The sequence below is a fragment of the Haliaeetus albicilla genome, chromosome 8, assembly GCF_947461875.1.
Source record: "Haliaeetus albicilla chromosome 8, bHalAlb1.1, whole genome shotgun sequence".
Taxonomy (NCBI): Eukaryota; Metazoa; Chordata; class Aves; order Accipitriformes; family Accipitridae; genus Haliaeetus; species Haliaeetus albicilla.
In genome coordinates, this window is record NC_091490.1 from 39359612 (window position 1) to 39381530 (window position 21919).

Genomic DNA, 21919 nt, shown 5'->3' on the forward strand with positions numbered 1-21919 from the left:
CTAAATATTTTGATGGTTTTAGTGTTTTGGACCAGCCGTGGCTGCTAGGTGACTGTAAAAGTGAGATTTGGTAAAGAATTGTTAAGATTTCTTATCCTAAGGCTATGATTGAAGCAATAGACAAAAGTATAGCCAAGCCATTAACTAGTAGAGGTAGTTACTCAGAAGTTTTGCAGTTCTTTGCTCTTCGGACTAGATGTTCCTGTACGCTCGATGGGAACAATGTTGAAACTGGCCACACGGGACTGAAGCTGCGTTAAGCTTCAAGAGCAAAGGACAAGAATCAAGACTTCAAGGACAGCCAGCAAGAACTTCAAACGGGTCGGTGGTCGCAAAAGCAGCCCTTCGACTCAAATGGATCCTTCATTGCGTGTGATCGGGTGTAGGCAGTACTAAGATAATCAGTTGCAAGCATTTTGATGTACGTGTATACTAATCTGATTCATATGCAATTCGTTATTCTAAATAACATGTTTGTGCTGAAGCTGTGGCATGCATGCGAGGTGGAACTATGCTCCGTGCATCCAGCGCTGCAATAAAGAATGCCTGCTTTCTAAAACGAGTCTTAGAGAGTTTCTTTGACCGGCTTTTCGGTATCATAAGGAGATCCCTCCCGTTGAGTCACGAGGTTCCGAGCAGACCTCCTGGCTTTCTAGACTCCTCCTCAGAGAAGGGCCCAGGGGCGGCTGGATCCACTCTTAGTCTCGGACTTGGTCAACGGTTTATATCTTGAAACGGATGAGGTGTAGGGATTGTGGAAAAGGAAAGAGAGAAGAAGACAGAGGGAGAGAAAGGAAGAGAGAAAGATTTCACCGGCCCTGGGCCCAGCGTTGGTTCAGTCAGCCAAGGTGTCCAGTCAGCCCAGGGGTCCAGTCCCGGTGGGCTCGCACGCCCGGGGCTTCAGTTTGCGTCCTTTTATCATCCTTGCCCCTCCTTCGGGCGGGCACCCCAACTCCTCAGGTTAATGAGCAGCTTGTGAGCCTTTGGGCTTGGGGGTCGTTTGGGGAGTAACTTCTCCTTGCCTGCAGACACGGCCGTTGTTTGGTCTTTGTATCAGAACAGGGAGCTGGGCAGCCTCCAGCACGCCCTCCCCCTCCTGTTGCTGATGTCTGAGCTGATGGGCTTCTCCCCTTGGTTCCTTGCTGTGCAGGCTTTGTCTTCAAGCAGAACTTGCCCCACCACAACGTTTGAGACAGTAACTCTTTCAGTCTCTCACAACACCCAGGCATCCTCCACGTGAAGGCCACTTCCCACCCCGGCTGGCCAACGCAACGGGCTGCCTACCTTCTTGAAGGACGGCAGCAGTTTGATGCTGACGAAGCCCATCTTGTTCTTCGCGACACGTTTCAGGAGGAAAGCATCCTTGGCCAGGTTCTCGTCAGAGAGCTAGAATTCCACCTGGGACACAATCCTCCTGACCAGCTGCGGGTCGGGGACGCAGTGGTCGCAGTCCAAGAGATCAGCCCCCAAAACATCGCTCGCAGCGCAGAAGCTCCTGGCAAAGCAGCGGGGACACAGGTGTGAGCTGGTGGCCTTTGGGATGTGCAGCACCGCCCGGTCCCAGCCGCAACGGTCGGTGCAGATGGCGGAGTGTTGAGGAGCGGGGTTGCTCAGCTGCGCTCTGAAATGAAATCCAGTTTTATGTTTTCACGAGCGCGGTTGCCTTCACGGCCCCGGCATCGGTCCCTGCCACGAGTTACAATCTGGCAGCCAGAGGTGCCTCGCGAACAGAGAGCAATCTCTTTCATTAACAGGATACAGGCCGGGAGAGATCTTGGGCCTCCGGCCCACGGCGGTTGTCCCGACTCCCCCAGGCCACACACCCTTCCCACAGCGGGAGCGAGAGGCCCGCGTTCCTACCCAGGGTGTCCTTAGGAGCGCCAAATCCTCCAAGTACGAGGAGGGGATGGACTAACCCCATCCCTGCGGAGCACAAACAGCCCCAGCCTCTCCTCATCGGACGCTGTGCAGAATCCAGGCCTTTTCTGGGAGCACGCGGCGGCGGGTACTGTCTCCTTCTGGGTGTCACGCACCCGGGGCAAGCGCGGCCCCCTCCGAGGGGGATCCAGAGCTGCTGCTTCTCCGACCGGGCGACTAAAAGCCCTGGCAGCACTCCTGGAGCCAGGGCTGGGGGAAAGCACGCCACCGAGTGACACCGCCTGACCTTCCTTCGCGCCCTCAAAGTCCTTTCTCCTATTTCTGCGTCACTCCAGCCAATGCAGCGAACAGAAGCACGGCCAATACTCACAAATGCGTTTGCCACCTGCCACAAGGAGGCCTCGGCTTGGTCCCCTCTCGGCTAGGCCGAATCAACTTGTTCTTTTTCCCCCACTGGAAAAACGCTGTTGAAAGCCAAGAGTATTTGTACCCACCGCCTGAGAGCCGCCTGTAGGCCTCGGGGGCACCATGGCCTCCCTTAACCCTTTCCCTCCCCAGGAGGAGCTGGGGAGGCTCTTGGGGGGGGGCGCGGAACACGGGGAGCCCCCGCATTCCTTCCTGGGAGACGCCAAAGAGTCCTTAGCAGCCAACAGCCAGAAGGGACCATGGCGCGGCCACCACGGCAGCTCCCACCGCGTGGGCCCTGGGGCCCCCCGGCGCCCCAGCACTTTCAGGCTTTTGTGCTCCCCGAAACCTTCTACCCTCCAGGTAGGGACCAGCCCTGAGCCCCACAGCCCAGGGACGCTCGTGGGGGCAAGAGCGGAGCTCACCGCCGGCCATGGCTCCTCTCTCTCTCTCTTAGGCTCAGCCAACCTGTACCATCTGCCCGGGCAGGTGCAGCCCTTCCCTGCAGCCTGGGCACCCCTGCCATGGGGGGTACCCCAGGCCCCCCAGGCACCACCAGCAGGTATGGCACCCCAGTCTGTTCTGGCACCTTTGGCATCCCCGTCACACCCGTCCCCCCCGCGGTTTTCGCACGGGCGTTCAGCAAGCCCGCGGGAGCACCCTTGCCCTCGCCTGGGTGACGCGTGCCCACTCAAGCCAATCTGTGGAGAACTTCCCAAATATCTCTGCAAATTTCTCTCCTGTTTCACCTCCTAGAAGGGAGTCCCCTCCCCAGCGTGCAACCGCGTCCCACTGGCACAGCAGCTCCCCACGCGCCTGGCGCAGAGCTGGGGGATGTCGGCCATGGGGGATGGCTCGGTGGGTGCCCCCAGAGAGTCCCCCCGGCCCAGCACGGCTCCCTCTCGCCCACACAGGTCTGCAGATGGCTCCGTGGGGCTGTCCCCTCGACCCCCGGCTCTACCACATCCAGTGGACAGCCACCAACCTGCCTCCACCAGCCAGCGCCACGCTCGGCCACGGCACCGCTTCTCTGCCAGGGGCTGCCCTGGGGGGGCCCTGGGGCTGCGGGGCCACCCTGGCCTGGGCAGCCCCGGGGACCCCCCAGGGCCAGCCACACTACCTTGCCCCCTACCAACATCAGGCAAGAGCGGTGGCCCCAGCCCCTATGGCGCTGCCGATGTCCATCCCCACCTACCAGCACATCCAGGGGCAGTTGCTAATGATCGACACCTCCAGCACGGCCACCCCTGCAGGGGCACCCCCAGGCAGAGAGGTCCCCCTGGGCAGCAACGTCCCCCCCAGCCCCTCCGCTGCCCCCCCCAACCAAGACCTTGGGGACACTGCAGGCGACCTCGAAGTGACTGAGGAGATGCTTCTGCAGGAGGCCCTCAGACTCTTCGGCTACTCCATGGATGCGGTGGGGGCCAGCCAGGGTGGTCCCAGCAGCAGCCCCGTACCTGGGCACCCCAGGGGCACCAGCGGAGAGGGGACAGGGGTGGCCCCAGCCTGCCCAGTGCTGCCAACATCAGTCCCCGTCTACCAGCACATTGAGGGGCAGTTGGAGATCAACACCTCCGGCACGGCCACCCCTGCGGGGGCACTCCCGGGCAGCGACATCCCCCCGGGCAGCGATGTCCCCCCCAGCCCCTCTGCTGCCCCCCACACCCAAGCCCTGGGGGACACTGCAGGCGACCTCACCGTGTCCGAGGACCTGCTTCTTGAAGAGGCCCTCAGACTCTTTGAGTGCTCCACGGACACGGTGGGGGACAGCCAGGGCTGTCCTAGCACCAGCCCCGTGCCTGGCCACCCTGGGGGCACCAGCGGAGAGGGGACAGGGGTGGCCCCAGCCTGCCCAGTGCTGCTGACATCCATCCCCGGCTACCAGTACATCAACGGGCAGTTGGAAGAGATCGACACCTCCGGCACGGCCACCCCTGCAGGGGCACCCCTGGGCAGCGATGTCTCACCAGCCAGCGACGTCCCCCCCAGCCCCTGTGCTGCCCCTCACACCCAACCCCTGGGGGACATCGCAGATGACCTTGCAGTGCCTGATGGGGAGCTTCTTGAAGAGGCCCTCAGGCTCCTTGGGTGCTCCCTGGACACGGTGGGGGCCAGCCAGGACGGTCCCAGCAGCAGCCCCGTGCCTGGGGACACCGAGGGCACCGGCGCAGCCACCCCCGACTGGGACTTCAGCCCCTTGTCGCTGCCGGACGAGCTGCTCACCCTCAACTCCTGCATCCCCGAGCTCAGCGACACCACGCTGAGCCTCGACATATTTAACAGCGTCGGGATGGAGCCCCAGGAGCCACGGGGGGATGCGGGGATGGACCTGCCACCATCCCCGGCTGCCGCGGCAGAGCAGCCGAGGAAGAGGCAGGCGCAGAGCTCCTTGCCAATGCCACCCAGCAAGCGCAGGGCTCTGGCAGACGACATGGGGGTGTGAGGGGGGATCAGACGGGGGTGAGATGGAGATGGGGGAGTGGGGGGTGGGAGGGGGGGATCAGACAGGGGTGAGATGGAGATGGGGGAGTGGGGGGTGGGAGGGGAGGGGGGTGGATTGGTTGGGGGTGGGTTGAGGGGGGGGGGGCGGGTGGAGGGTAGGGAGGGTTTAGAGCAGCTTTGTTGGGACCTTTTCTGTTGTATTTTCCATTAAAAGTTCTTTCTCCAGAACTGCTCCGTGCCTGTGTGGGACGGGGAGGGAGCGCAGGGGGCACCGGGAAACAGCCCCCAAGAGGTGCAAAAGCCCCGCCGAGCCCCAGATCCCAGCTGGCGAGACCCGAGGGGAACCCAGCCACCCCCAGGCCCGAGTCACCACCAGCGGGGCAGGCAATGGTGGGGGGGAAAGGGAACGGGAACGACTCCCCTGTCCCCTTCCCCAGGGGAAGCAGCCCTTTGGTGGGGAAGCCAGGGCAGACAGGTCCCTGCAGGACTCACGGACACGGCCCCACGCAGAAAGCAGCCCCTGCGACAAGGACAGACCTTGGGGGCCGGGGGGGACACGGACACGCACGACAACAAGGGCTGCAAGGCCTTCGTCTTGAACCCCACCAGCGTCCCCTCCAGTGGGGACAGGGCTCGCTGCAAAGCCCTTCAAAGCCTCAAGACAATCACACCCTTCCTCGGGTCCCACCGCGCTCAGCCCCGCAGCCCAGCTTTGCCTCACCGACACAGCAAAATAACCCCAAATCACCCCAGGAATGGCGAGGGAGGGAGCTGCGGGCCAGGCAGGGGCCCTCCTCCCCTTCTCTGGCTGCACCTTGGGCAGCCGCCAGACGGGGAAGGGGGGAAAACAACGCATCTCTCAAATCTCAGCACCGGCCAGCAAGTGCCTGGAAAGCTCATCTCTCCTTATTGCCCATTTCCCATCCCAGCTCCACAACCCAGGAGCAAGGCAGCCCACGGCACCTCCGAGAAGCAGCCTCACCTTGCCGGGTCTGCCTTGCAGAAGGTGCAGGGTGAGGTCCCCCAGCACCGGGGGGTTGGGGGGGGCTGAGCCCCTTCCTTCGGGCAGTCCCAGGGGTGCCGCGAGCCGCTCCGGACCCCGGGCAGGCGCAGTCCCGTCGGCGTCAGCACGGCGCAGCTCCCGGTGCCGCTGCTGCTCAGCGTCTCGCCCCGCACGCCAACTCGCCCCAAGCGCTGGCCTTGCCCCAAAACTGGCCCTGGAGCCGCTGCACCGCCACCGCCCGCAGCTCTTGGGGGCCACCGAGAGTCCTTCTGCTCGAGAGGAGGAGGAAAAAGGAAAGAAAAGGAGAAGCCCCAAACCCAAACGTCAAGGAGCCTCAGCGCTGGAGGACGAGCTCTCCTCTCCCAAAGCAGCCTGAGGGAGCCACGGGCAGAAGACCTGAAGCCAGCCCTGGGCTGGCTTTGAGGCAACCAACTGTTCACCGCTTCCCCAGCCACCCTCCCTGGTTGGAGAACTGCCGCAGCCCATGGAAGGCAGAGAGCAGGGCCCAGCTCTGCACCACCAGCGAGTGCTTTGCTTTGCAGGGACACAGACAGCCTGAGCAGAGCCTGGACCTCCCCGTCCACCTCACCGCAGACAGCCAGAGCACACCCAGACACCGGTCACGACCCACACTGGACAGACCAGGGAGTCGCGTTTAAGGCGAAATTCCCTCGGGCTAAATTCGGGTGAAACGACACCAAACCACCGGGTAAAGATTGTAGTTATGACAGAAGCGAACTGAACTGGGGAGGCGTGGAAGTAGGCGGCAGGGTTTCTCACCACAGGAATTGGCATAAGACTCCTTCTGTAAACCCTGTAACCACAGACATCAATTCAGGGAATCAGTGATAGCATATTCCCATACATTCTGTACGGTATGTCTAAATATTTTGATGGTTTTAGTGTTTTGGACCAGCCATGGAAACTGGTTGGCTGCTAGGTGACTGTAAAAGTGAGATTTGGTAAAGAATTGTTAAGATTTCTTATCCTAAGGCTATGATTGAAGCAATAGACAAAAGTATAGCCAAGCCATTAACTAGTAAAGGTAGTTACTCAGAAGTTTTGCAGTTCTTTGCTCTTCGGACTAGATGTTCCTGTACGCTCGATGGGAACAATGTTGAAACTGGCCACACGGGACTGAAGCTGCGTTAAGCTTCAAGAGCAAAGGACAAGAATCAAGACTTCAAGGACAGCCAGCAAGAACTTCAAATGGGTCGGTGGTCGCAAAAGCAGCCCTTCGACTCAAATGGATCCTTCATTGCGCGTGATCGGGTGTAGGCAGTACTAAGATAATCAGTTGCAATCATTTTGATGTACGTGTATACTAATCTGATTCATATGCAATTTGTTATTCTAAATAACATGTTTGTGCTGAAGCTGTGGCATGCATGCGAGGTGGAACTATGCTCCGTGCATCCAGCGCTGCAATAAAGAATGCCTGCTTTCTAAAACGAGTCTTAGAGAGTTTCTTCGACCGGCTTTTCGGTATCATAAGGAGATCCCTCCCATTGAGTCACGAGGTTCCGAGCAGACCTCCTGGCTTTCTAGACTCCTCCTCAGAGAAGGGCCCAGGGGCGGCTGGATCCACTCTTAGTCTCGGACTTGGTCAACGGTTTATATCTTGAAACGGATGAGGTGTAGGGACTGTGGAAAAGGAAAGAGAGAAGAAGACAGAGGGAGAGAAAGGAAGAGAGAAAGGTTTCACCGGTCCTGGGCCCAGCGTTGGTTCAGTCAGCCAAGGTGTCCAGTCAGCCCAGGGGTCCAGTCCCGGTGGGCTCGCACGCCCGGGGCTTCAGTTTGCGTCCTTTTATCATCCTTGCCCCTCCTTCGGGCGGGCACCCCAACTCCTCAGGTTAATGAGCAGCTTGTGAGCCTTTGGGCTTGGGGGTCGTTTGGGGAGTAACTTCTCCTTGCCTGCAGACACGGCCGTTGTTTGGTCTTTGTATCAGAACAGGGAGCTGGGCAGCCTCCAGCACGCCCTCCCCCTCCTGTTGCTGATGTCTGAGCTGATGGGCTTCTCCCCTTGGTTCCTTGCCGTGCAGGCTTTGTCCTCAAGCAGAACTTGCCCCACCACAACGTTTGAGACAGTAACTCTTTCAGTCTCTCACAACACCCAGGCATCCTCCACGTGAAGGCCACTTCCCACCCCGGCTGGCCAACGCAACGGGCTGCCTACCTTCTTGAAGGACGGCAGCAGTTTGACGCTGACGAAGCCCATCTTGTTCTTCGCGACACGTTTCAGGAGGAAAGCATCCTTGGCCAGGTTCTCGTCAGAGAGCTAGAATTCCACCTGGGACACAATCCTCCTGACCAGCTGCGGGTCGGGGACGCAGTGGTCGCAGTCCAAGAGATCAGCCCCCAAAACATCGCTCGCAGCGCAGAAGCTCCTGGCAAAGCAGCGGGGACACAGGTGTGAGCTGGTGGCCTTTGGGATGTGCAGCACCGCCCGGTCCCAGCCGCAACGGTCGGTGCAGATGGCGGAGTGTTGAGGAGCGGGGTTGCTCAGCTGCGCTCTGAAATGAAATCCAGTTTTATGTTTTCACGAGCGCGGTTGCCTTCACGGCCCCGGCATCGGTCCCTGCCACGAGTTACAATCTGGCAGCCAGAGGTGCCTCGCGAACAGAGAGCAATCTCTTTCATTAACAGGATACAGGCCGGGAGAGATCTTGGGCCTCCGGCCCACGGCGGTTGTCCCGACTCCCCCAGGCCACACACCCTTCCCACAGCGGGAGCGAGAGGCCCGCGTTCCTACCGAGGGTGTCCTTGGGAGCGCCAAATCCTCCAAGAAGGAGGAGGGGAGGGACTAACCCCATCCCTGCGGAGCACAAACAGCCCCAGCCTCTCCTCATCGGACGTTGTGCAGAATCCAGGCCTTTTCTGGGAGCACGCGGCGGCGGGTACTGTCTCCTCCTGGGTGTCACGCACCCGGGGCAAGCGCGGCCCCCTCCGAGGGGGATCCAGAGCTGCTGCTTCTCCGACCGGGCGACTAAAAGCCCTGGCAGCACTCCTGGAGCCAGGGCTGGGGGAAAGCACGCCACCGAGTGACACCGCCTGACCTTCCTTCGCGCCCTCAAAGTCCTTTCTCCTATTTCTGCGTCACTCCAGCCAATGCAGCGAACAGAAGCACGGCCAATACTCACAAATGCGTTTGCCACCTGCCACAAGGAGGCCTCGGCTTGGTCCCCTCTCGGCTAGGCCGAATCAACTTGTTCTTTTTCCCCCACTGGAAAAACGCTGTTGAAAGCCAAGAGTATTTGTACCCACCGCCTGAGAGCCGCCTGTAGGCCTCGGGGGCACCATGGCCTCCCTTAACCCTTTCCCTCCCCAGGAGGAGCTGGGGAGGCTCTTGGGGGGGGGCGCGGAACACGGGGAGCCCCCGCATTCCTTCCTGGGAGACGCCAAAGAGTCCTTAGCAGCCAACAGCCAGAAGGGACCATGGCGCGGCCACCACGGCAGCTCCCACCGCGTGGGCCCTGGGGCCCCCCGGCGCCCCAGCACTTTCAGGCTTTTGTGCTCCCCGAAACCTTCTACCCTCCAGGTAGGGACCAGCCCTGAGCCCCACAGCCCAGGGACGCTCGTGGGGGCAAGAGCGGAGCTCACCGCCGGCCATGGCTCCTCTCTCTCTCTCTTAGGCTCAGCCAACCTGTACCATCTGCCCGGGCAGGTGCAGCCCTTCCCTGCAGCCTGGGCACCCCTGCCATGGGGGGTACCCCAGGCCCCCCAGGCACCACCAGCAGGTATGGCACCCCAGTCTGTTCTGGCACCTTTGGCATCCCCGTCACACCCGTCCCCCCCGCGGTTTTCGCACGGGCGTTCAGCAAGCCCGCGGGAGCACCCTTGCCCTCGCCTGGGTGACGCGTGCCCACTCAAGCCAATCTGTGGAGAACTTCCCAAATATCTCTGCAAATTTCTCTCCCGTTTCACCTCCTAGAAGGGAGTCCCCTCCCCAGCGTGCAACCGCGTCCCACCGGCACAGCAGCTCCCCACGCGCCTGGCGCAGAGCTGGGGGATGTCGGCCATGGGGGATGGCTCGGTGGGTGCCCCCAGAGAGTCCCCCCGGCCCAGCACGGCTCCCTCTCGCCCACACAGGTCTGCAGATGGCTCCGTGGGGCTGTCCCCTCGACCCCCGGCTCTACCACATCCAGTGGACAGCCACCAACCTGCCTCCACCAGCCAGCGCCACGCTCGGCCACGGCACCGCTTCTCTGCCAGGGTCTGCCCTGGGGGGGCCCTGGGGCTGCAGGGCCACCCTGGCCTGGGCAGCCCCGGGGACCCCCCAGGGCCAGCCACACTACCTTGCCCCCTACCAACATCAGGCAAGAGCGGTGGCCCCAGCCCCTATGGCGCTGCCGATGTCCACCCCCACCTACCAGCACATCCAGGGGCAGTTGCTAATGATCGACACCTCCAGCACGGCCACCCCTGCAGGGGCACCCCCAGGCAGAGAGGTCCCCCTGGGCAGCAACGTCCCCCCCAGCCCCTCCGCTGCCCCCCCCAACCAAGACCTTGGGGACACTGCAGGCGACCTCGAAGTGACTGAGGAGATGCTTCTGCAGGAGGCCCTCAGACTCTTCGGCTACTCCATGGATGCGGTGGGGGCCAGCCAGGGTGGTCCCAGCAGCAGCCCCGTACCTGGGCACCCCAGGGGCACCAGCGGAGAGGGGACAGGGGTGGCCCCAGCCTGCCCAGTGCTGCCAACATCAGTCCCCGTCTACCAGCACATTGAGGGGCAGTTGGAGATCAACACCTCCGGCACGGCCACCCCTGCGGGGGCACTCCCGGGCAGCGACATCCCCCCGGGCAGCGATGTCCCCCCCAGCCCCTCTGCTGCCCCCCACACCCAAGCCCTGGGGGACACTGCAGGCGACCTCACCGTGTCCGAGGACCTGCTTCTTGAAGAGGCCCTCAGACTCTTTGAGTGCTCCACGGACACGGTGGGGGACAGCCAGGGCTGTCCTAGCACCAGCCCCGTGCCTGGCCACCCTGGGGGCACCAGCGGAGAGGGGACAGGGGTGGCCCCAGCCTGCCCAGTGCTGCTGACATCCATCCCCGGCTACCAGTACATCAACGGGCAGTTGGAAGAGATCGACACCTCCGGCACGGCCACCCCTGCAGGGGCACCCCTGGGCAGCGATGTCTCACCAGCCAGCGACGTCCCCCCCAGCCCCTGTGCTGCCCCTCACACCCAACCCCTGGGGGACATCGCAGATGACCTTGCAGTGCCTGATGGGGAGCTTCTTGAAGAGGCCCTCAGGCTCCTTGGGTGCTCCCTGGACACGGTGGGGGCCAGCCAGGACGGTCCCAGCAGCAGCCCCGTGCCTGGGGACACCGAGGGCACCGGCGCAGCCACCCCCGACTGGGACTTCAGCCCTTGGTCGCTGCCGGACGAGCTGCTCACCCTCAACTCCTGCATCCCCGAGCTCAGCGACACCACGCTGAGCCTCGACATATTTAACAGCGTCGGGATGGAGCCCCAGGAGCCACGGGGGGATGCGGGGATGGACCTGCCACCATCCCCGGCTGCCGCGGCAGAGCAGCCGAGGAAGAGGCAGGCGCAGAGCTCCTTGCCAATGCCACCCAGCAAGCGCAGGGCTCTGGCAGACGACATGGGGGTGTGAGGGGGGATCAGACGGGGGTGAGATGGAGATGGGGGAGTGGGGGGTGGGAGGGGGGGATCAGACAGGGGTGAGATGGAGATGGGGGAGTGGGGGGTGGGAGGGGAGGGGGGTGGATTGGTTGGGGGTGGGTTGAGGGGGGGGGGGCGGGTGGAGGGTAGGGAGGGTTTAGAGCAGCTTTGTTGGGACCTTTTCTGTTGTATTTTCCATTAAAAGTTCTTTCTCCAGAACTGCTCCGTGCCTGTGTGGGACGGGGAGGGAGCGCAGGGGGCACCGGGAAACAGCCCCCAAGAGGTGCAAAAGCCCCGCCGAGCCCCAGATCCCAGCTGGCGAGACCCGAGGGGAACCCAGCCACCCCCAGGCCCGAGTCACCACCAGCGGGGCAGGCAATGGTGGGGGGGAAAGGGAACGGGAACGACTCCCCTGTCCCCTTCCCCAGGGGAAGCAGCCCTTTGGTGGGGAAGCCAGGGCAGACAGGTCCCTGCAGGACTCACGGACACGGCCCCACGCAGAAAGCAGCCCCTGCGACAAGGACAGACCTTGGGGGCCGGGGGGGACACGGACACGCACGACAACAAGGGCTGCAAGGCCTTCGTCTTGAACCCCACCAGCGTCCCCTCCAGTGGGGACAGGGCTCGCTGCAAAGCCCTTCAAAGCCTCAAGACAATCACACCCTTCCTCGGGTCCCACCGCGCTCAGCCCCGCAGCCCAGCTTTGCCTCACCGACACAGCAAAATAACCCCAAATCACCCCAGGAATGGCGAGGGAGGGAGCTGCGGGCCAGGCAGGGGCCCTCCTCCCCTTCTCTGGCTGCACCTTGGGCAGCCGCCAGACGGGGAAGGGGGGAAAACAACGCATCTCTCAAATCTCAGCACCGGCCAGCAAGTGCCTGGAAAGCTCATCTCTCCTTATTGCCCATTTCCCATCCCAGCTCCACAACCCAGGAGCAAGGCAGCCCACGGCACCTCCGAGAAGCAGCCTCACCTTGCCGGGTCTGCCTTGCAGAAGGTGCAGGGTGAGGTCCCCCAGCACCGGGGGGTTGGGGGGGGCTGAGCCCCTTCCTTCGGGCAGTCCCAGGGGTGCCGCGAGCCGCTCCGGACCCCGGGCAGGCGCAGTCCCGTCGGCGTCAGCACGGCGCAGCTCCCGGTGCCGCTGCTGCTCAGCGTCTCGCCCCGCACGCCAACTCGCCCCAAGCGCTGGCCTTGCCCCAAAACCGGCCCTGGAGCCGCTGCACCGCCACCGCCCGCAGCTCTTGGGGGCCACCGAGAGTCCTTCTACTCGAGAGGAGGAGGAAAAAGGAAAGAAAAGGAGAAGCCCCAAACCCAAACGTCAAGGAGCCTCAGCGCTGGAGGACGAGCTCTCCTCTCCCAAAGCAGCCTGAGGGAGCCACGGGCAGAAGACCTGAAGCCAGCCCTGGGCTGGCTTTGAGGCAACCAACTGTTCACCGCTTCCCCAGCCACCCTCCCTGGTTGGAGAACTGCCGCAGCCCATGGAAGGCAGAGAGCAGGGCCCAGCTCTGCACCACCAGCGAGTGCTTTGCTTTGCAGGGACACAGACAGCCTGAGCAGAGCCTGGACCTCCCCGTCCACCTCACCGCAGACAGCCAGAGCACAACCAGACACCGGTCACGACCCACACTGGACAGACCAGGGAGTCGCGTTTAAGGCGAAATTCCCTCGGGCTAAATTCGGGTGAAACGACACCAAACCACCGGGTAAAGATTGTAGTTATGACAGAAGCGAACTGAACTGGGGAGGCGTGGAAGTAGGCGGCAGGGTTTCTCACCACAGGAATCGGCATAAGACTCCTTCTGTAAACCCTGTAACCACAGACATCAATTCAGGGAATCAGTGATAGCATATTCCCATACATTCTGTACGGTATGTCTAAATATTTTGATGGTTTTAGTGTTTTGGACCAGCCATGGAAACTGGTTGGCTGCTAGGTGACTGTAAAAGTGAGATTTGGTAAAGAATTGTTAAGATTTCTTATCCTAAGGCTATGATTGAAGCAATAGACAAAAGTATAGCCAAGCCATTAACTAGTAAAGGTAGTTACTCAGAAGTTTTGCAGTTCTTTGCTCTTCGGACTAGATGTTCCTGTACGCTCGATGGGAACAATGTTGAAACTGGCCACACGGGACTGAAGCTGCGTTAAGCTTCAAGAGCAAAGGACAAGAATCAAGACTTCAAGGACAGCCAGCAAGAACTTCAAATGGGTCGGTGGTCGCAAAAGCAGCCCTTCGACTCAAATGGATCCTTCATTGCGCGTGATCGGGTGTAGGCAGTACTAAGATAATCAGTTGCAATCATTTTGATGTACGTGTATACTAATCTGATTCATATGCAATTTGTTATTCTAAATAACATGTTTGTGCTGAAGCTGTGGCATGCATGCGAGGTGGAACTATGCTCCGTGCATCCAGCGCTGCAATAAAGAATGCCTGCTTTCTAAAACGAGTCTTAGAGAGTTTCTTCGACCGGCTTTTCGGTATCATAAGGAGATCCCTCCCGTTGAGTCACGAGGTTCCGAGCAGACCTCCTGGCTTTCTAGACTCCTCCTCAGAGAAGGGCCCAGGGGCGGCTGGATCCACTCTTAGTCTCGGACTTGGTCAACGGTTTATATCTTGAAACGGATGAGGTGTAGGGACTGTGGAAAAGGAAAGAGAGAAGAAGACAGAGGGAGAGAAAGGAAGAGAGAAAGGTTTCACCGGTCCTGGGCCCAGCGTTGGTTCAGTCAGCCAAGGTGTCCAGTCAGCCCAGGGGTCCAGTCCCGGTGGGCTCGCACGCCCGGGGCTTCAGTTTGCGTCCTTTTATCATCCTTGCCCCTCCTTCGGGCGGGCACCCCAACTCCTCAGGTTAATGAGCAGCTTGTGAGCCTTTGGGCTTGGGGGTCGTTTGGGGAGTAACTTCTCCTTGCCTGCAGACACGGCCGTTGTTTGGTCTTTGTATCAGAACAGGGAGCTGGGCAGCCTCCAGCACGCCCTCCCCCTCCTGTTGCTGATGTCTGAGCTGATGGGCTTCTCCCCTTGGTTCCTTGCCGTGCAGGCTTTGTCCTCAAGCAGAACTTGCCCCACCACAACGTTTGAGACAGTAACTCTTTCAGTCTCTCACAACACCCAGGCATCCTCCACGTGAAGGCCACTTCCCACCCCGGCTGGCCAACGCAACGGGCTGCCTACCTTCTTGAAGGACGGCAGCAGTTTGACGCTGACGAAGCCCATCTTGTTCTTCGCGACACGTTTCAGGAGGAAAGCATCCTTGGCCAGGTTCTCGTCAGAGAGCTAGAATTCCACCTGGGACACAATCCTCCTGACCAGCTGCGGGTCGGGGACGCAGTGGTCGCAGTCCAAGAGATCAGCCCCCAAAACATCGCTCGCAGCGCAGAAGCTCCTGGCAAAGCAGCGGGGACACAGGTGTGAGCTGGTGGCCTTTGGGATGTGCAGCACCGCCCGGTCCCAGCCGCAACGGTCGGTGCAGATGGCGGAGTGTTGAGGAGCGGGGTTGCTCAGCTGCGCTCTGAAATGAAATCCAGTTTTATGTTTTCACGAGCGCGGTTGCCTTCACGGCCCCGGCATCGGTCCCTGCCACGAGTTACAATCTGGCAGCCAGAGGTGCCTCGCGAACAGAGCGCAATCTCTTTCATTAACAGGATACAGGCCGGGAGAGATCTTGGGCCTCCGGCCCACGGCGGTTGTCCCGACTCCCCCAGGCCACACACCCTTCCCACAGCGGGAGCGAGAGGCCCGCGTTCCTACCGAGGGTGTCCTTGGGAGCGCCAAATCCTCCAAGTACGAGGAGGGGATGGACTAACCCCATCCCTGCGGAGCACAAACAGCCCCAGCCTCTCCTCATCGGACGCTGTGCAGAATCCAGGCCTTTTCTGGGAGCACGCGGCGGCGGGTACTGTCTCCTTCTGGGTGTCACGCACCCGGGGCAAGCGCGGCCCCCTCCGAGGGGGATCCAGAGCTGCTGCTTCTCCGACCGGGCGACTAAAAGCCCTGGCAGCACTCCTGGAGCCAGGGCTGGGGGAAAGCACGCCACCGAGTGACACCGCCTGACCTTCCTTCGCGCCCTCAAAGTCCTTTCTCCTATTTCTGCGTCACTCCAGCCAATGCAGCGAACAGAAGCACGGCCAATACTCACAAATGCGTTTGCCACCTGCCACAAGGAGGCTGTGGCCGCGGCTTGGTCCCCTCTTGGGTCGGCCGAATCAACTTGTTCTTTTTCCCCCACCAGAAAAACACTGTTGAAAGCCAAGAGTATTTGTACCCACCGCCTGAGAGCCGCCTGTAGGCCTCGGGGGCACCATGGCCTCCCTTAACCCTTTCCCTCCCCAGGAGGAGCTGGGGAGGCTCTTGGGGGGGGGCGCGGAACACGGGGAGCCCCCGCATTCCTTCCTGGGAGACGCCAAAGAGTCCTTAGCAGCCAACAGCCAGAAGGGACCATGGCGCGGCCACCACGGCAGCTCCCACCGCGTGGGCCCTGGGGCCCCCCGGCGCCCCAGCACTTTCAGGCTTTTGTGCTCCCCGAAACCTTCTACCCTCCAGGTAGGGACCAGCCCTGAGCCCCACAGCCCAGGGACGCTCGTGGGGGCAAGAGCGGAGCTCACCGCCGGCCATGGCTCCTCTCTCTCTCTCTTAGGCTCAGCCAACCTGTACCATCTGCCCGGGCAGGTGCAGCCCTTCCCTGCAGCCTGGGCACCCCTGCCAGCGGTGGCACCCCAGGCCCCCCAGGCACCACCAGCAGGTATGGCACCCCAGTCTGTTCTGGCACCTTTGGCATCCCCGTCACACCCGTCCCCCCCGCGGTTTTCGCACGGGCGTTCAGCAAGCCCGTGGGAGCACCCTTGCCCTCGCCTGGGTCACACGTGCCCACTCAAGCCAATCAGCAGAGAGTTTCCCAAATATCTCTGGGAATTTCTCTCCCGTTTCACCTCCTAGAAGGGAGTCTCCTCCCCAAAGTGCAACCCCGTCCCACCGGCACAGCAGCTCCCCCCGTCAGGATCCCCCCATACACCAGCTCCCCACACGCCTGGCGCAGAGCTGGGGGATGTCGGCCGTGGGGGATGGCTCGGTGGGTGCCCCCAGAGAGCTCCCCCAGCCCAGCACGGCTCCCTCTCGCCCACACAGGTCTGCAGATGGCTCCGTGTGGCTGCCTCTTCGACCCCCGGGTGTTCCACATCCAGTGGACAGCCACCAACCTGCCTCCACCGGCCGGTGCCACGCTCGGACAAGTCACCGCTTCTCTGCCAGGGGCTGCCCTGGGGGGGCCCTGGGGCTGCGGGGCCACCCTGGCCTGGGCAGCCCCGGGGACCCCCCAGGGCCAGCCACAGTACCTTGCCCCCTACCAACATCAGGCAGGAGCGGTGGCCCCGGCCCCTACAGGGCTGCCCATGTCCGTGCCCGTCTACCAGCACATCCAGGGGCAGTTGCTGATGATTGACACCTCCGGCACGGCCACCCCTGCAGGGGCACCCCTGGGCAGAGAGGCCTCCCTGGGCAGCAACGTCCCCCCCAGCCCCTCCGCTGCCCCCCCCAACCAAGACCTTGGGGACACTGCAGGAGATCTCCAAGTGTCTGAGGAGATGCTTCTGCAGGAGGCCCTCAGACTCTTCGGGTGCTCCACGGACACGGTGGGGGCCAGCCAGGGTGGTCCCAGCAGCAGCCCCGTGCCTGGGCACCCCAGGGGCACCAGCGGAGAGGGGACAGGGGTGGCCACAGCCTGCCCAGTGCTGCCGACATGCAGCCCCAGCTACCAGCACATCGAGGGGCAGTCGGAGAAGATCAACACCTCCGGCACGGCCACCCCTGCGGGGGCACTCCTGGGCAGTGACATCCCCCCGGGCAGCGATGTCCCCCCCAGCCCCTCTGCTGCCCCCCACAACCAAGCCCTGGGGGACACTGCAGGCGACCTCACCGTGTCTGAGGAGGTGCCTCTTGAAGAGGCCCTCAGACTCTTTGGGTGCTCCACGGACGCGGTGGGGGCCAGCCAGGATGGTCCCAGCAGCAGCCCCGTGCCTGGCCACCCTGGGGGCACCAGCGGAGAGGGGACAGGGGTGGCCCCAGCCTGCCCAGTGCTGCTGACATCCATCCCCGGCTACCAGTACATCAACGGGCAGTTGGAAGAGATCGACACCTCCGGCACGGCCACCCCTGCGGGGGCACCCCTGGGCAGCGACGTCCCACCAGCCAGCGACGTCCCCCCCAGCCCCTGCGCTGCCCCTCACACCCAAGCCCTGGGGGACATTGCAGACCACCTTGCAGTGCCTGACCAGGAGCTTCTTGAAGAGGCCCTCGGGCTCCTTGGGTGCTCCCTGGACACGGTGGGGGCCAGCCAGGACGGTCCCAGCAGCAGCCCCGTGCCTGGGGACACCGAGGGCACCGGCGCAGCCACCCCCGACTGGGACTTCAGCCCCTTGTCGCTGCCGGACGAGCTGCTCACCCTCGACTCCTGCATCCCCGAGCTCAGCGACACCACGCTGAGCCTCGACATACTTAACAGCGTCGGGATGGAGCCCCAGGAGCCACGGGGGGATGCGGGGATGGACCTGCCACCATCCCCGGCTGCCGCGGCAGAGCAGCCGAGGAAGAGGCAGGCGCAGAGCTCCTTGCCAATGCCACCCAGCAAGCGCAGGGCTCTGGCAGACGACATGGGGGTGTGAGGGGGGATCAGACGGGGGTGAGATGGAGATGGGGGGAGTGGGGGGTGGGAGGGGGGGATCAGACAGGGGTGAGATGGAGATGGGGGAGTGGGGGGTGGGAGGGGGGGATCAGACAGGGGTGAGATGGAGATGGGGGAGTGGGGGGTGGGAGGGGGGGATCAGACAGGGGTGAGATGGAGATGGGGGAGTGGGGGGTGGGAGGGGAGGGGGGTGGATTGGTTGGGGGTGGGTTGAGGGGGGGGGCGGGTGGAGGGTAGGGAGGGTTTAGAGCAGCTTTGTTGGGACCTTTTCTGTTGTATTTTCCATTAAAAGTTCTTTCTCCAGAACTGCTCCGTGCCTGTGTGGGACGGGGAGGGAGCGCGGGGGGCACCGGGAAACAGCCCCCAAGAGGTGCAAAAGCCCCGCCGAGCCCCAGATCCCAGCTGGCGAGACCCGAGGGGAACCCAGCCACCCCCAGGCCCGAGTCACCACCAGCGGGGCAGGCAATGGTGGGGGGGAACAGGAACGGGAACGACTCCCCTGTCCCCTTCCCCAGGGGAAGCAGCCCTTTGGTGGGGAAGCCAGGACAGACAGGTCCCTGCAGGACTCACGGACACGGCCCCACGCAGAAAGCAGCCCCTGCGACAAGGACAGACCTTGGGGGCCGGGGGGGACACGGACACGCACGACAACAAGGGCTGCAAGGCCTTCGTCTTGAACCCCACCAGCGTCCCCTCCAGTGGGGACAGGGCTCGCTGCAAAGCCCTTCAAAGCCTCAAGACAATCACACCCTTCCTCGGGTCCCACCGCGCTCAGCCCCGCAGGCCAGCTTTGCCTCACCGACACAGCAAAATAACCCCAAATCACCCCAGGAATGGCGAGGGAGGGAGCTGCGGGCCAGGCAGGGGCCCTCCTCCCCTTCTCTGGCTGCACCTTGGGCAGCCGCAAGACGGGGAAGGGGGGAAAACAACGCATCTCTCAAATCTCAGCACCGGCCAGCAAGTGCCTGGAAAGCTCATCTCTCCTTATTGCCCATTTCCCATCCCAGCTCCACAACCCAGGAGCAAGGCAGCCCACGGCACCTCCGAGAAGCAGCCTCACCTTGCCGGGTCTGCCTTGCAGAAGGTGCAGGGTGAGGTCCCCCAGCACCGGGGGGGTGGGGGGGGCTGAGCCCCTTCCTTCGGGCAGTCCCAGGGGTGCCGCGAGCCGCTCCGGACCCCGGGCAGGCGCAGTCCCGTCGGCGTCAGCACGGCGCAGCTCCCGGTGCCGCTGCTGCTCAGCGTCTCGCCCCGCACGCCAACTCGCCCCAAGCGCTGGCCTTGCCCCAAAACTGGCCCTGGAGCCGCTGCACCGCCACCGCCCGCAGCTCTCGGGGGCCACCGAGAGTCCTTCTGCTCGAGAGGAGGAGGAAAAAGGAAAGAAAAGGAAAAGCTCCAAACCCAGACATCAAGGGGCCTCAGCGCTGGAGGACGAGCTCTCCTCTCCCAAAGCAGCCTGGGGGAACCGTGGGCAGAAGACCTGAAGCCAGCCCTGGGCTGGCTTTGAGGCAACCAACTGTTCACCGCTTCCCCAGCCACCCTCCCTGGTTGGAGAACTGCCGCAGCCCATGGAAGGCAGAGAGCAGGGCCCAGCTCTGCACCACCAGCGAGTGCTTTGCTTTGCAGGGACACAGACAGCCTGAGCAGAGCCTGGACCTCCCCGTCCACCTCACGTCACGACCCACACTGGACAGACCAGGGAGTCGCGTTTAAGGCGAAATTCCCTCGGGCTAAATTCGGGTGAAACGACACCAAACCACCGGGTAAAGATTGTAGTTATGACAGAAGCGAACTGAACTGGGGAGGCGTGGAAGCAGGGGGCAGGGTTTCTCACCACAGGAATTGGCATAAGACTCCTTCTGTAAACCCTGTAACCACAGACATCAATTCAGGGAATCAGTGATAGCATATTCCCATACATTCTGTACGGTATGTCTAAATATTTTGATGGTTTTAGTGTTTTGGACCAGCCGTGGAAACTGGTTGGCTGCTAGGTGACTGTAAAAGTGAGATTTGGTAAAGAATTGTTAAGATTTCTTATCCTAAGGCTATGATTGAAGCAATAGACAAAAGTATAGCCAAGCCATTAACTAGTAGAGGTAGTTACTCAGAAGTTTTGCAGTTCTTTGCTCTTCGGACTAGATGTTCCTGTACGCTCGATGGGAACAATGTTGAAACTGGCCACACGGGACTGAAGCTGCGTTAAGCTTCAAGAGCAAAGGACAAGAATCAAGACTTCAAGGACAGCCAGCAAGAACTTCAAACGGGTCGGTGGTCGCAAAAGCAGCCCTTCGACTCAAATGGATCCTTCATTGCGTGTGATCGGGTGTAGGCAGTACTAAGATAATCAGTTGCAAGCATTTTGATGTACGTGTATACTAATCTGATTCATATGCAATTCGTTATTCTAAATAACATGTTTGTGCTGAAGCTGTGGCATGCATGCGAGGTGGAACTATGCTCCGTGCATCCAGCGCTGCAATAAAGAATGCCTGCTTTCTAAAACGAGTCTTAGAGAGTTTCTTCGACCGGCTTTTCGGTATCATAAGGAGATCCCTCCCATTGAGTCACGAGGTTCCGAGCAGACCCCCTGGCTTTCTAGACTCCTCCTCAGAGAAGGGCCCAGGGGCGGCTGGATCCACTCTTAGTCTCGGACTTGGTCAACGGTTTATATCTTGAAACGGATGAGGTGTAGGGACTGTGGAAAAGGAAAGAGAGAAGAAGACAGAGGGAGAGAAAGGAAGAGAGAAAGGTTTCACCGGTCCTGGGCCCTGCGTTGGTTCAGTCAGCCAAGGTGTCCAGTCAGCCCAGGGGTCCAGTCCCGGTGGGCTCGCACGCCCGGGGCTTCAGTTTGCGTCCTTTTATCATCCTTGCCCCTCCTTCGGGCGGGCACCCCAACTCCTCAGGTTGATGAGCAGCTTGTGAGCCTTTGGGCTTGGGGGTCGTTTGGGGAGTAACTTCTCCTTGCCTGCAGACACGGCCGTTGTTTGGTCTTTGTATCAGAACAGGGAGCTGGGCAGCCTCCAGCATGCCCTCCCCCTCCTGTTGCTGATGTCTGAGCTGATGGGCTTCTCCCCTTGGTTCCTTGCCGTGCAGGCTTTGTCTTCAAGCAGAACTTGCCCCACCACAACGTTTGAGACAGTAACTCTTTCAGTCTCTCACAACACCCAGGCATCCTCCACGTGAAGGCCACTTCCCACCCCGGCTGGCCAACGCAACGGGCTGCCTACCTTCTTGAAGGACGGCAGCAGTTTGACGCTGACGAAGCCCATCTTGTTCTTCGCGACACGTTTCAGGAGGAAAGCATCCTTGGCCAGGTTCTCGTCAGAGAGCTAGAATTCCACCTGGGACACAATCCTCCTGACCAGCTGCGGGTCGGGGACGCAGTGGTCGCAGTCCAAGAGATCAGCCCCCAAAACATCGCTCGCAGCGCAGAAGCTCCTGGCAAAGCAGCGGGGACACAGGTGTGAGCTGGTGGCCTTTGGGATGTGCAGCACCGCCCGGTCCCAGCCGCAACGGTCGGTGCAGATGGCGGAGTGTTGAGGAGCGGGGTTGCTCAGCTGCGCTCTGAAATGAAATCCAGTTTTATGTTTTCACGAGCGCGGTTGCCTTCACGGCCCCGGCATCGGTCCCTGCCACGAGTTACAATCTGGCAGCCAGAGGTGCCTCGCGAACAGAGCGCAATCTCTTTCATTAACAGGATACAGGCCGGGAGAGATCTTGGGCCTCCGGTTCACGGCGGTTGTCCCGACTCCCCCAGGCCACACGCCCTTCCCACAGCGGGAGCGAGAGGCCCGCGTTCCTACCCAGGGTGTCCTTGGGAGCGCCAAATCCTCCAAGAAGGAGGAGGGGAGGGACTAACCCCATCCCTGCGGAGCACAAACAGCCCCAGCCTC